Raw genomic sequence first — 13554 nt, 5'->3', positions numbered from 1 at the left:
TACACCCCACAGTCTTCCATTTGAGAGCTTGTTAGTGCTCCCCACTCTCTTCTGGTAGACTCACTTCTTTTGGCTTTTCCACAATCCATGTAATTCTGGGCTGCTGGGGCGATTAGTTTTATATGCCAACTGTATTGGGCAAATATCACACTCAGATGTACGATTAAACACTAAGGTATTTCTGGATAGTGTAAGAATGTAATCGGTAGGCTGAGTCAAGCAGGTGGGTGGTCCTCGTTCAGTCCACTAATGTCCTTAATAGAATGAAGGACTAAGTATATTCATTTGTAAAGGGACATTCATTTTCTTTGTGGGGGACATGGTTGGGACATTAGTCTTTTCTGGACCTGAAACAGGACTTATGCTGTCAGTTCTCCTGAATCTCAGAGCTTTGGACGCATTACGAATTTACACCACTGATTCTTCTAAGTCTTCAGCTTGTCAACTGGGAGTTGGCTTGGACTTCTCAGACTCAGTGATCACTGTTCTCACAGAAACTCTCAATCTCTGTTTCTCTACTCCAGTCTCAGTCTCTCCTGCTCCCCTCCACAGTTGTTCCCTAGGAGCACTCAGTCTTATAGCTATCCTTTCAATCTTTGGAAAAAGAATTCCCTTTTGGAAATGTCTTTTTCTTACTAATAAGACTCTCCAAGAAAAATGGGTCTCTCAACTTCCCACTACTTGCCCAGTATTAGCCCAGCTATCTGTGTAAAGAGGAATGCTCATCCTTCAGTCCTCATTTCCATATGTGGGCAGGCACTCTCAAAGCATGGAAAGTACTGACATCTCTTGGGAAAGTGCTTAGAGGTATATATGCTCCGGTCTCACCTGGCTCTCTTAACCCGCTCTGGCTTGGGCTCACTAGTGGAGTCCAGCACACTTCTCAAGTATGTTCAGTATTCTTCTCATTAATGAGACAAAAAGCACCACAGGATCTACTGAAAAGAAAAAAAGTTTAATATTGACTTATGGTTTCCGAGAGATCCCAGTTCTCCATGCTGGGAAAGGTAGGAGTGTAACTATTTAAACTTATCCCCAATTAGCTTACAAATAAATGAGACTTACTATAGCAGTTTTACTTGGATTTGACAATTACTGGGGAGGGTGTCACCCCTAATCTACCTTTCTAACTGCTAACCTGGCTACCTTCTTAGCAGTGTACCCCAGATACTTGCTGTTTCTTCTGGACATGTGCTTATGTTATATGTGCTCTCATGGTGGCTTCTTCCCTCTCCTTCTGGTCTTTCCTCTCTTCTCTCCACTCCCAACCACATACTCAAAACCCACCTATCTCCTCAGTAACTGGCTGTAGCCAATTTTATTTAACTAGTAGTTTTAAATTAAGGAACAAGGTTTGCACAACAAAAGTTGGTAACTGTGAGAGTTGACTGGTAAGCCTAGAGCTTCTGGTACAGAATTTAGTATCACAATACATAGCAATAGACCAAACCTCAACAAAAGGTAGCACCCAGACAAGCCTGGCTGCATAGAGGTTGATGTCAAAAGTATCCCCTTTCCAGGAAAAAGACATCGGGACGGGTATGGCCCTCATGCCTCACTGGACAATGACAGGGGGACTGGAGCCATTACAAGGTCCCCTTCAAATACTGGAGGTCAGGCCTCTGTCCCCGCCTTCGCAAGTTTAGAATTGCCACAGCCCTTCTATACTTAGAGAAGGGAGGAGATGTCAGGGGCAGCCCTGCTTACCCACTGAAGGCCTAAAATCAGCCATAGGCCTAAAATCAGCAATAGGCCTGTCACACATTTATACTAACACCAAGTCTTGGGTCTCAGTGGAAAAACATTGAAACAGATGGCTATAAGCTAATGTAAACAGGCAGCTTTTGTGGAAATTTACAAGCCTGAGTAGTCATAGACCTTGTAAATAGGTAGCCTTGGCAGATAATACCAACTTAGATAAGGACAAGCGAGTCATAGTGACTTGTTCCCTGAACCTTCACCCAGCTGATACCCGGTTCTGAAGATATTTGTATTCCCCCTGAACACCCACACTCCAGTGTCATTCCCTTCCCCACATCCTGCCTTTCTGTGTTTATAACCCCTGTGTGAATGAATTACGATTTGAGAAAAAATAAATTATAAAAAAAAAAAAGGTAGCACCACCCATAGTAGGAATGTGGAGTTTGCACTTCTTCACAACACAGCAAATATGAAGCAGAAAGGTCAAGTGAGGACCAGAGGTGGACAGCCTACAGAGTCCCACCTCTAGGGAACTGCTTCCGACAGCCACACCTCCAATTGCTGAAGGCTCCAACTCCCCCTACCACCAAATCAATGGCTCCAGCTGAAGGCCAAGCATACAGACATGAGTCTGTAGGAGGACATTTCAGATCAAACCACAATCCCATGGTAAACTCAGATACAATGAAGCTTGATAACCACTATATTCTCATAGTGGGCCCATTTGTTTTGGGTTAGGTTTATTAAAGTTTAATTTATAGGAATAACGCTATTCTTAGATATACAGTCTTATGAATGTTGACAACTGCACAGCCATCTAATCACTACCATTAGCATGACACTGAGTGGCTATATCACTGAGAAAAACTCTTTCATCCCTCTGTGTTTAATCTCTTTTTTCATTTCTAATCCTGGCCTACTGACCTGAATTTTGTCTTGATATCTTTGTCATTTTAGAATAGCTTCTCTGACTTACCACAATAATTTTCTGTCTTATCTATGCTGTTTAGTCACTAGTGACATTCCACTGTGTGTATTCTGATTTGCTTTCTATTGCTGCGATAAACACCAGACCAAATGCAACTTAGGGAGGAAAGGGTTTATTTGTCTTACACAGCCCATCTGTGAGGGAAGGCAGCAAATCTGGAGACAGAAACTAATGAAGAATTCATGGAGGAGTGCTGCTTACTGGCTTGTTCTTCATGGTTCTCTCAGCCTGCTTTTTAAAATGCAAGACAGGACCACATGCGTAGGGATAGCACTGCCCACAGTGGGCTGGCCCAGGTCAATAGTTAATCAAGAAAATACCTTACAGACTTTGTCTACAGGTCATGATAGAAGCATTTTTTCTATTGAGGTTCTCTCTTTCCAGATGACTCTAGCTTGTGACAACTTGACAGAAATCTATCTGCACAGTGTGGATGCTGACGTTTATTTAATCATTTTCCATTTGATGTGTTATTTTCATGCTTCCGAATCTGGGCAGCTGTTCATGAAACTTCTAGAAACAGGCTTTTGTGTCCATAAGTTTTCATTTCTTTTTTTGTGCATAAAGTTAGAAGAAGCAGGTTTTCTGAGTCACCTGGTAAAGTGTCGTTAATTTCCTAATGGTTTTCCAGCATGGCTGTTGTCGGTGAGGCGTTCTCATGAATGATGGATGAGGCTTCCATTCACTGCATGTCCTCTTCCGTACCTGCTTGTCTAGTTTTTAAATCTTTAGCCATCCTGATGGTATGCATTTAGGAGGGGTGGGAAGTGGGTAGAGAGGTGAATCATTGTTAAGTTTTGCTGGTTATTTCTGTGGCTCCTTTCTATCCTGTCAGAAAGAAGGTACATCATGATCACATGCTGTACTATGAAGCCCTGGGGTTAGCTTAACTAGATAGACCATGTTCTGGGTTCTGCGCCACTTGTGACAGCTGCTAGTTGTTCAGGCCACCTGTGTCTTCGATAGCTCTTCTTCCTATGGTCAATATTTTTTTCTGAAATTTTATTATTATTATTTTTAATCTTTCCTCACAGTCCAGTCACTATCTGCCTTCGGTTCCCCATCCCATTCCTCCTCCCCAGTCTCCAAGATGTCCCCACACCCACACAGTCTCCCCTCATCTCCCCACATCCCCCCAGGCTTGTCCACTTCCTGGGGCCTCAAGTCTCTCTAGGGTTAGGTGTGTCTTCTCTCACTGAGACCAGACCAGGCAGTCCTCTGCTACATATGTGCTGGGGGCTTCGGACAAGCCAGTGTATGCTGCTTGGTTGGTGGCTCAGTGTCTGAGAGATTGTGGCGGTCCAGGTTTGTTGAGACTGCTGGTCTTTCCATGGGGTCCCCCTCCTTCCTATGTACAGTATCAGAAGTTTTATTTTTGTTTGCTTTTTTTTTTTTTTTGTCAAACACCTAGTATTCTTTTATCTTCTTTCCCTTTCAGAGTTTGACATGTAGATGGTATCTGATCTCTCAGTTGATTCTAAGGTAGAATAGGCAGTTCTTAGTCTATCCAGGCTGCTGTAGCAGAATATACAGACCAAATGGCTTATAAACAAATAAAACTTGTGAATTTATTTCTCACAACTCTGGAGACTAGAATGTCAAGGTGACTGGAGAGGCAGAGTTTGGTGCAACAGTGTTTATGTCTTGTACATGTAAGAACAGCAAGAGAGCTCTCTTTGGGTTCCTTTTAGACGAACACTAATACTAACCTCCAGGACCCCACCCTCACGACCCGTGCTGGTTAGTTGTCAATTCAACACAAACCTAGATGTATCTGGGAAGAGGGAATCTTAATCCAGGAATTGCCTCCATTAAATTAGCTTTTGGACATGTCATCAAGGTTATTTTCTTGATTTCTAATTGATATAGGAGGGGCCAGCCCCTGTGGGCAGTACTGCCCCTTGGCAGGTGGTCCTGGGTAGTATTAGAAAGCAAGATGAGCAAGCCAGTAAGGTGCTCTTCCATAGTCTCTGCTTCAGTTCCCATTTCCAGGTTCCTTTTGAGTTCCTTCCCTGATTTCCTTCAATGGAATGATGGAGTGCTAGCGAGGTGTGTAAGTCAAACAAGTGGCTTTTGCCGTGGTCTTAACCATAGAGACCGAAAGCAAACTCCTACTCCCTCACACTGGCAGTTAGGACTCTAACACAGATTCTGGGAATATTGGCGTGACTGACTGGAAGCCCACCTGCTTCTAGGGTGGGTTTAGAGTGAGTAAGTGGCAGGCAACCGTCTACTCTGAAGACAACCCTAGACCCACTTGGATTCCTCGTTGCCTTCGTGTCAGTAGACCTTGTCTGAGAATAAAGATAATCTGATAAAGTCTGAGCTCAGAGATGAGGCTGGGAGGTAGAGGCAACAGGATGAGACGTTCAAGGTCATCCTTGATCATGCAGTGAGTTGGAGACTAGCCTGGAATACATGAGAATTTGTCTTGGGATGGATGCATGAATGAATGAGTGAATGAATAAATGAGTGAATGAGGAAAATACTTCCATCACTAGGTACTGTTCCCTGTGGAAACAGGTGTTAACTCGCTCCATCTTTATGACCCCCATCTAGGTAGACATTCAGCTCAGCATCCCTTAGTACTGATGAATGGCTGAGGTACAAAGAGGGTAAGTGGCCAGCTCATGATCACAGTGAGTAAGCTGAAGATGGCACCAGGCTGAGGGGATTGGAGCACCCACAGCATCCTCCCTTCTTTCTTCTTCCTATCTCTTTCTTAGAACCCTCTGAGATGACTTCTGTTCCTTTGTTTTCCTTTGTTTCTTAGTCCTGATGATTGGGACAAAGCTCAGCTCTTATTGCCCTTCCTTCTGGAGAACACTCTCCCGATTGCTCAGCTTAGCTCCCTGGTTTCTGCTCACGGCTCTCTGACCTTCATGTCAGTAACACTCATGTGTACACTCGTCCTTTCTCAATTACATGCTCTTAGTCTCTTCTGAGGCAGAAGCCCTGTGAGACAGGAGGGGGCTAGACTTCGTGGCTAGCATGCGTTTTTCAACACTGTGATCTCTCAAGTAATTGGCAAGTGAAGAAAATGATATATGAAGCCTTGGCGCTCAGTCTACCCTTAAAAATATCTCCAGCCTTCCCTCACAGCAACACCAAGTACTGGCTCCTGCCGGGCTCTGTTCCAGTTGGCAGACCTTTGTAAATCGAAAGTAATATGATAATAGAGTCACCTTTGTTTAGGGTAATATTTCTTTCCTATTATGGCCAGGCCAGTCCCAAGACATTTCCTGATGTACTCAAGTGACATCAGTGCCAGGACGTCACCTATTTCCTCTTATGCCATATTTGTCCTTTTGCTGTGTCATTAGAGATCTGTAAAAATAGCTGACCAGCCAACAGTAGTACATATAGTTCCTTGTGCTGCCTGGGAGCAGTCCTCTGTCCACCCTATGGGGAGGCCTGCAGCTGCTCCCGGACATTCCAAGGCATGCATGCTCTCATCTTCTGGGAACAGAAGGGGCATTTGTTCCCTGAGCCCACTCTGGGGTTGGGGGTGGGGGGACAGCTGAGTCCCCAGTCCAGCCAGGTCAGCCTGTCCCTGAGCATCAGGGTCTAGTTTTACACAACAAGTGATTGAGCTTAATTGACAGGTGTGAATTACATTCTTTCTAACCCCACTAGATTCACTTCTGCCTGTATGGGTGAGACAAACTCACTTGGGAGCCCAATTAGCATATTGAGTGTGTGCGTGCATGTGTGTGTGTGTGTGTGTGTGTGTGTGTGTGTGTGTGTAGAAAGACAGATGTGTTTCTGTGAGAAAGTGATTGGAAAGGGTCTCAGATGCAGAGAGTCAGAGATGGAAACAGAATCTCTAAGGGGAGGGGAGAGGCAGAGAAATAGACAGAAGGCAGCAGAGGAGGAGAGAGGCAGAAAGCTGTGGCCAGAGAGATAGTCAGATAAGAGAGCTGGGAGTGTATGCACATGGGCACCACTGGCGGCCTTTTAGGTGGGTTAAGTGCACACAAATGGAACACGGGGTAGGGTAGGATGTCAGCCCCATCTGGAGGACCATGTGTGAGGTAAGACAAAGTGAGCATCTGTAGAGTTGTTAATGTATTCCCAGGGGCTGGCAGAGGCTGGGGGAGTCTGAAAGGGAGAAGGACGAAGTCAGATGAGACTGGAAGGTTTGCGTTTCTGTGGCAGGAGGCATTAGCCTTAGCCCCCATCAGCTCTCTTGCACACATATAAGGCTGGGGGATATGCTAAAAGAAGCCTAATCATGATGCTGGATCTGGAATGCTCCAGATAGAGGAACTAAGTCTACGTGGAGGAAAATAATCCTCTGGGATGTTTTTAGGGGACTCTAGCATAGAGGGAACCAGAAAACCCAGGCAACACTCAAATAAAGTCTTTTGGGACTGTCTATTGGTTTCTGAACACACTGAGTGAGGACAGGTATCACATCTGCCCATTCCTCATGTTTCATGGATTACCTTGTTGGGTGGAAATGTTATCACCTCCATTGTGGGGATGGAGATATGATGCACAGAGAAGTTAAACAACTTCCAGAGCACCACACCACTCGTAAAAGGCAGAAGTGGGCTTTGAGCCTGGAAAGGTCCAAACTCAGTGCTGATACCAGAAGTGCTATGGTCCTGTGAGCCACAACCGAGCTCTCAAAGCAGCCTCCTCTGTTCTATTTCTTCTTCTTGAGACAATGTTTTACTATGTAGTTCTGGCTGTCCTGGAACTCGATCAGTAGACCAGGCTCATCTCCAACTCAGCAATCCTCCTGCCTCTGTCTCTCCAATGCTGGCATTACTCAGTTCTTCGATTAAGTTCTTTCCAGGGAGGATAGAGGAGTCTATGGAAGATAACGAAGAGCTGACTTTCTGTTCTGGTTCTGCCATTTCTAGCTGCAAGATTGTGAAGTAGGCTGTCTGTGCTTCAGTCAGGAACAATAACCAAGTGAATGAACCCTGGCCCCATACTCTCTGCCCCTCCATGACACTGACTGCTACCAGCTGGGTGCCCTTGTCCTTAGATGGGGTCAGCCCTACATTTTTCCTAGTATAAGGAACACAAAGTAGGGCTTTCTCCTTGAGGCTGTGAGAGTGACATGGTTTATGTCTTTATCATCCCTGGTATGAAGTAAGCTGCTAATATGTGTCACCTGCAGTTTTCATCTGTGTGATGGTACCATTCTTAATTTACACAGCCTCCTCTTTACATGTTCACAGGGGATACGATGTTCGAGAAGCCCCCCACCCCCACGCCGTGATAGTGATGTCAAAATCCTCTTACAGATAAGAAGGGCAGCACATTTGCATATAACCTGCACTCCCTTGCTTAACACATGTAGATTATTTTTAATACTGAATATAACTTAAGCCTATGTAAATGTTTATTTTTTTACATAATGTATTATCTAGGGGTTGTGACAAGAACAAAAAGCCTGTATATATTCAGTATGGATGCAATTTTAAAAAGTGTTTTCCACCCATCTATTTTTTTTTTCTGAGATGACATCTTGCGATGTCACTTGGTCTGTCCTTGAGCATGGCCTCCAAGTCCTCAGTGCCAACTCACTCACCTGTGGAACTCATACCTGACTGTATGTAGTGTAGGCGTAGCGTGAGGTTCTGACTATGAGGCTGGCTGGCTAACTCTGCGGCACTGTCAGGTATTAGATATTTCTGTTGTCATTAAACAGTGTTGGGTTCCTGTAAGGCATGTGAAAGGACAGTCTTAGCAGACAGTTGGCAAGTGCTGGAGTGAGAAGGCAGGCAATGCCGATATGGAACTGGAATATTTGTTTGAACATGGAGAGCCCACAAAAGAATTCCAACGTTATGGTCTAGAGAATAGCAGAGGAAGAGATCAGGGACAGCTTAGGAAATACTAGTGTTTGAAAAGTACGTGAAGCCGTATTCACCGAGCACATGTCGCTTCTTAACCCCGGGCCAGTTAGTTTACTCAGTACAGGATCATAGACACAAATAAGACATTGATGTGGTACCCAAGGAGATGTTTTGGAGATGAGACTTCTACTGTAGTAAGGGGAATTCAGGAGGGCAATTCAAGAGGACAGAATAGAATGGGCAAGGTCAGAAACGGGAAGAGAAGCTTTAGAAAATCTTTAGGGATCCACAGTGGCTGATGTGAGCCTGAAGAATAAGGGGAAGTGATTGCAGAAAGGTGTTTGTAGCTGTCTTGGGCAGTCTTTAGTAACTGTCATTCTCTGAAAGATAACAAGGCACTGTGAAAGGGTAATCAAAAGCTTGCAGCCACATAATGGCCATTCAGGACTGTGAATTCATAAGGGTTGTAATTACTAATATAGAAATCTAGTCTTTAAATATATTTTTAAAATGATTTATTTAGTTTTATTTTATGTGTATTTGTGTTTTGCCTGAATGTATATCTGTGCGAAGGTGTCAGATCCCCTGGAGCTGGAGTTATAGACAGGCATGAGCTGCCATGTTGGTGCTGGGAATTGAACCTGTGTCCTCTGGAAGAACAGCCAGTGCTCTTAACCACATCTAGAATATAAATCATAATCGAGGCCAAAAAAGAGCCTCTCAAAACTTTTCCAAGGCCTTCCACAGGAGGCCTACATGCTGCTGCATGTATCGTCGCATGTCTCCAGTGACCCCTGAGAAGTTCCAGCACATTTTACGAATACTCACCACCAACATCGACAGGCTGCACAAAACAGCCTTTGCCATCACTGCCATTAAAGGTGTGGGGCCGAGATATGCTCACATGGTGTCGAGGAAGGCAGACACTGACCTCATCAAGATGGCTGGAGAACTCACGGATGAAGAAGTGGAACATGTGACCACTTTCATGCAGAATCATGATGTACAAGAATCATGACAGTACAAGAATTCAGACTGGTTCTTGAACAGGCAGGAGGATGTGAAGGATGGAATAGTACAGCCAGGACAAACTACGAAAGGACCTGAAGTGGCCAAAGAAGACGAGAGTCCACCGGGGTCTGCACCACTTTTGGAGCCTTTATGTCCAAGGTCAGCACAAGACCACTGGTCACCGGGGCCATACTGTGGGTGTCTCCAAGAAGAAATGAGCCTCTGGGCCTTTGCTGTTAATCGTTTGTATACATATGGGGAGTACTTTTTTTTTCTTTTTCTTTTCTTTTCTTTTTTTTTTTTTTGGTTTTTTGAGACAGGGTTTCTCTGTGTAGTCCTGGCTGTCCTGGAACTCACTCTGTAGACCAGGCTGGCCTCGAACTCAGAAATCTGCCTGCCTCTGCCTCCCAAGTGCTGGGAGTACTTTTTCATGGCAAGAAAATATACACTCTTTTTTAGACTAATAGTAATCAATTGCATGAAGTGAGAAACTTGAACTTTTCATGGGCTCAGCCTATAAAGGAGAACACCGGCAGTAAATTGTAAATTAAAGTCAGTTCTACATCTGAGGTATTTATATATGTCATTATCTTTCAGTATCAAAATCTAATGTGTCACTATATACTATTCTAGAGTAAATGTATATGGCAAGGTAATTGTTCAGGAATGAAAAGGTGTGCCAACAGAACTCTTGTAAGCTTCATCTCATGACATTTGGAGCTCTTGTTTTTGCAATGTTTCACTGTGGTAAAAGAGGTAGATTAAAATTATTGCAAATCAAAGTGATTCTTTCAGCCTACAAAATGAATGCTACCTTGCCTTTTCTTCATTTCCCACACATTTGCATAGATCTGTCAACCTAACTGAGCAATTTTTCTAAGGGTAATGCTGCATTCAAAGCTATGAACACCCATGGACCACCAAATTGCTTTGCCCTGGTTTCTTCAGTTCACATCTCCATGCCCTTCCCTTCACCCTCTCAGGAGCACACACCTCCCTGAAGGTTTAGAACGAGTTTAAAGAGATGGAGAAACTTTAACACAAAACAACACTGCCAAATGGAGTTGTTCTTCTGAGCAGTCACTGGCTTCCTTCAGCTCCTTACTTTGCCCTGTGTATCTGAGATTAAAAGCTATTTGGCCAATCCTTGGAGAAGTATGTTTTCCCAAGGACCTGAGTATCTCTTCAGTGGGTCCAAGTATTCAAGCCTGTATTCTGCTGAAGTAGAGGATTCCTTTGCTTTTGGTGAGGTTAAAAAGCAAGATCTAAGTGGGTTGGTGGTAGTGCATGGCTTTAATCCCAGCTCTTGGGAGGCAGAGGCAGGTGATCTCTGAGTTTGAGCCCACTCTGGTCTACAGAGTGAGTTTCAGAACAGCTAAGGCCACACAGAGAAACCCAGTCTCAGAAAACAAACTGGCAACCGACCAACCTACCAACCAACCAACCAACCAACCAACCAACCAACCAACTAACCACAACAAAAGGCAAGGACTAGAGAGTGCCTAGCAGAGAGAGGATGGCACCCTACTGGTTGACACTGCTTATTTATTATTGCAACTGTCATTTACAGATATCCACACCGATGCACAGAGGTTCAGGCACATCTGATTGGCTGCCAGCTCTGTCCTAAGTGATTGCCAGACATAACTCAGGTTTGTTTGCAAGACACATCAGCTCTGCCTGTGTTTAGGCTGCTAACCACAACTGTCAAAGTCTACAAAAGAAACAAAACCTTCAGGCAAGCAGAGTCTCGGTTCAGTGCACGTTTTGTTTTCTGCTATGTTTATTTCAAATTAATATCACAGATCAAGCCCACAGCTAAATAGCACATCTGCCTGAGGTTTGCACAGCAATTCACAATATGTTTTTATTCCTTTAATTATGGCTTAGACTCCTTTTGACACTCTCTCAAGTAACAGGTGGTTTTCTGACCATGATAAATGCTAAATGCTGTGGAGGGTAAGGCAGTTAGGCATTGTTTTCTTAGCTGTGGTTACACCTAGGCCCCAGGCAGCTTCTGATTTAGCAGCTTGCAATAGATTGGAATTCCTGGGGGACTTTACTTAACCCTTAGTTCCCTAAAACCTGTTTTCAATGCACTGTTGGGTGGGGCATCTCATTATACCCAGCTGCTTGGCAGATGTACTTTTTGTATCCTGGAAGGTGGAAGTGGGGTTGAGTGTAGGTCAAAAAGTTAATATGTCAATGCTCTGAAGGGTGATGGGAAGAGAAACTTGGTGATATTAAAGGTGATTTGAATTTAGATTTTTTTTGAAGAATAAAAGCATTCTTTTATATATCTGCAATAGATGATAACAATTAAATAAGTCACACATGAATCACTGGAATTGGAATGAGGGCAAAGACCTATTAGATCATTCAGCCAGTTCCCTAGAGAACGCAGACTTGTTCTCTACAGTGTGCTCAGGGTGCTTTGTACAGTCTTTGAAAGACTTGAGCAATTGGGGCCTTCGATTATTTCCCGAGGGAAAGGCTTTCTTTTATAAAGGGCCTCAGTGTTTTCCTCCTTCATCTGGGTTTTCCACTTAAAAAAAAAAGCTTATTTACATGATGCACACAAAATCATTTGCAATAATGAAAGAAGCTACGTGTACTGCTTTTCCAGAAAACAATTTGCCTTTGGCCGCCTTCTGTGTGCTTCCATTTCGGATTTTTACACCTGATTTTCCATAGTCCTTGAAGAAGGACTTGGCATGGATACATCCTTTAGAGGACTTCTTAGTGAATCCCACTACTGCTGCTAACATGAGACTCTGCACTTCTTCATTTGAAACTGGGGAAAGAGTTCTGCTCATTCTGTCCACATCTTTGGGATAAAGAACACTCTGTGACCCAGGAAGCATTAAGTACTTAGCATTCCTTTCTCTTTGGAACAGACTTGTCTATTCTGTGCTCTTTGCATCAGAGAGGCTGATCATTAAGGGCACATGAAGGGGGTCTGGGACAGACACCCTGCCTCAAATACCAGGCAGGGACTGGAGGACAGTGAGGACAGAAGGATCCACAGACCTTTCTGTGGAGTTGCTATCCTTTGTCGACACAAAGGACTTTTCAGTTCCAGTAGGTCAGAGTTTATGAGATTTCTTTCTCTCTTCTCTTCTTTTTCAGATTTTACGGTTTGAAGAGGCTGGTTATAGACCCTGGAAGTGATTATGAGAGGGGATTATGAATAACATAATTTTATAGAAATGGTGATTGTCATTTTCAGACCTCAGATCTATCCCCTGATGGAGAGCAGTGGACTCAATGTGCCTGGCAACAAGCTGAAGAAGGAAGAACAACGAATCAAGTGTATAACCTTGGAAGACTTAATAAAGAGGTGACACGGCAGACATAGGGATGATCTTGACATTGAGGGATTGGGTTAAAGGCTATGACATAGGAAGAAGGGAGCACAGCTGGAGTGTAGGGCAATGGGACCGCAGAGAGCCCGGGGTTGGAACTGTCTAAAAAAGTTAAACTTGAAGGATAGATTCAAGGGAAGGAAAACAAGACAGAAATAGAAGAGGTAAAGGCAGTGGGGGGAAGCAGCTTGAGGATGGCAGGGAGTGAGAGAAGGCTGCTGGGGAGGGGCCACAGAAGCCTAGTGTCTTGGAAACCTTGTCTGGTTGCTAGCTTTGAATCTCCAGAGGGGTCACTATTCTCATTTTCCTGACAAACTCAGCACGGCTCAGAGAAATGTGGTGTCTTCTCCTAGATCATGTAGCCAATGAGAGAGCTAGGATTTCAGTCTCTTCAAGCCCTTTGGAAGAGAAAGGGATGCTGGAAGCTAATAGCTGTTGGAGCCACATAACTCTGGAAGCTGAGGCTCTACCAGGGACCAGAACCTCTGTTTTCCATCAGTATGGAATAGAGACAGGGAAAGTGTAGTGCCTCAGTTCACTGGGAAGAAGAAAATGGTCTCCTTAGAATCCATCGGCTCTTAAAAGTCTTAAAACGACTCATATCGCATTGACTTAGTGCCTCCTGAGTCTCACCATTCCTACCCTGGCTGAGCCTGACTTAGTGCCTCCTGAG

The 13554-nt window shown here is 44.2% G+C and overlaps 1 pseudogene; it reads left to right on the top strand.

Annotated features, from left to right (window-relative positions):
* The first annotated feature begins 9213 nt into the window (after positions 1–9213).
* LOC114623730 lies at positions 9214–9734 on the top strand (annotated as a pseudogene).
* Positions 9735–13554: the final 3820 nt, after the last annotated feature.

This window comes from Grammomys surdaster, unplaced genomic scaffold, assembly GCF_004785775.1.
Source record: "Grammomys surdaster isolate TR1022 unplaced genomic scaffold, NIH_TR_1.0 64, whole genome shotgun sequence".
Taxonomy (NCBI): Eukaryota; Metazoa; Chordata; class Mammalia; order Rodentia; family Muridae; genus Grammomys; species Grammomys surdaster.
Note: the sequence above shows the minus strand (reverse complement) of the source record. Positions and strands in the feature narration are given on the sequence as shown.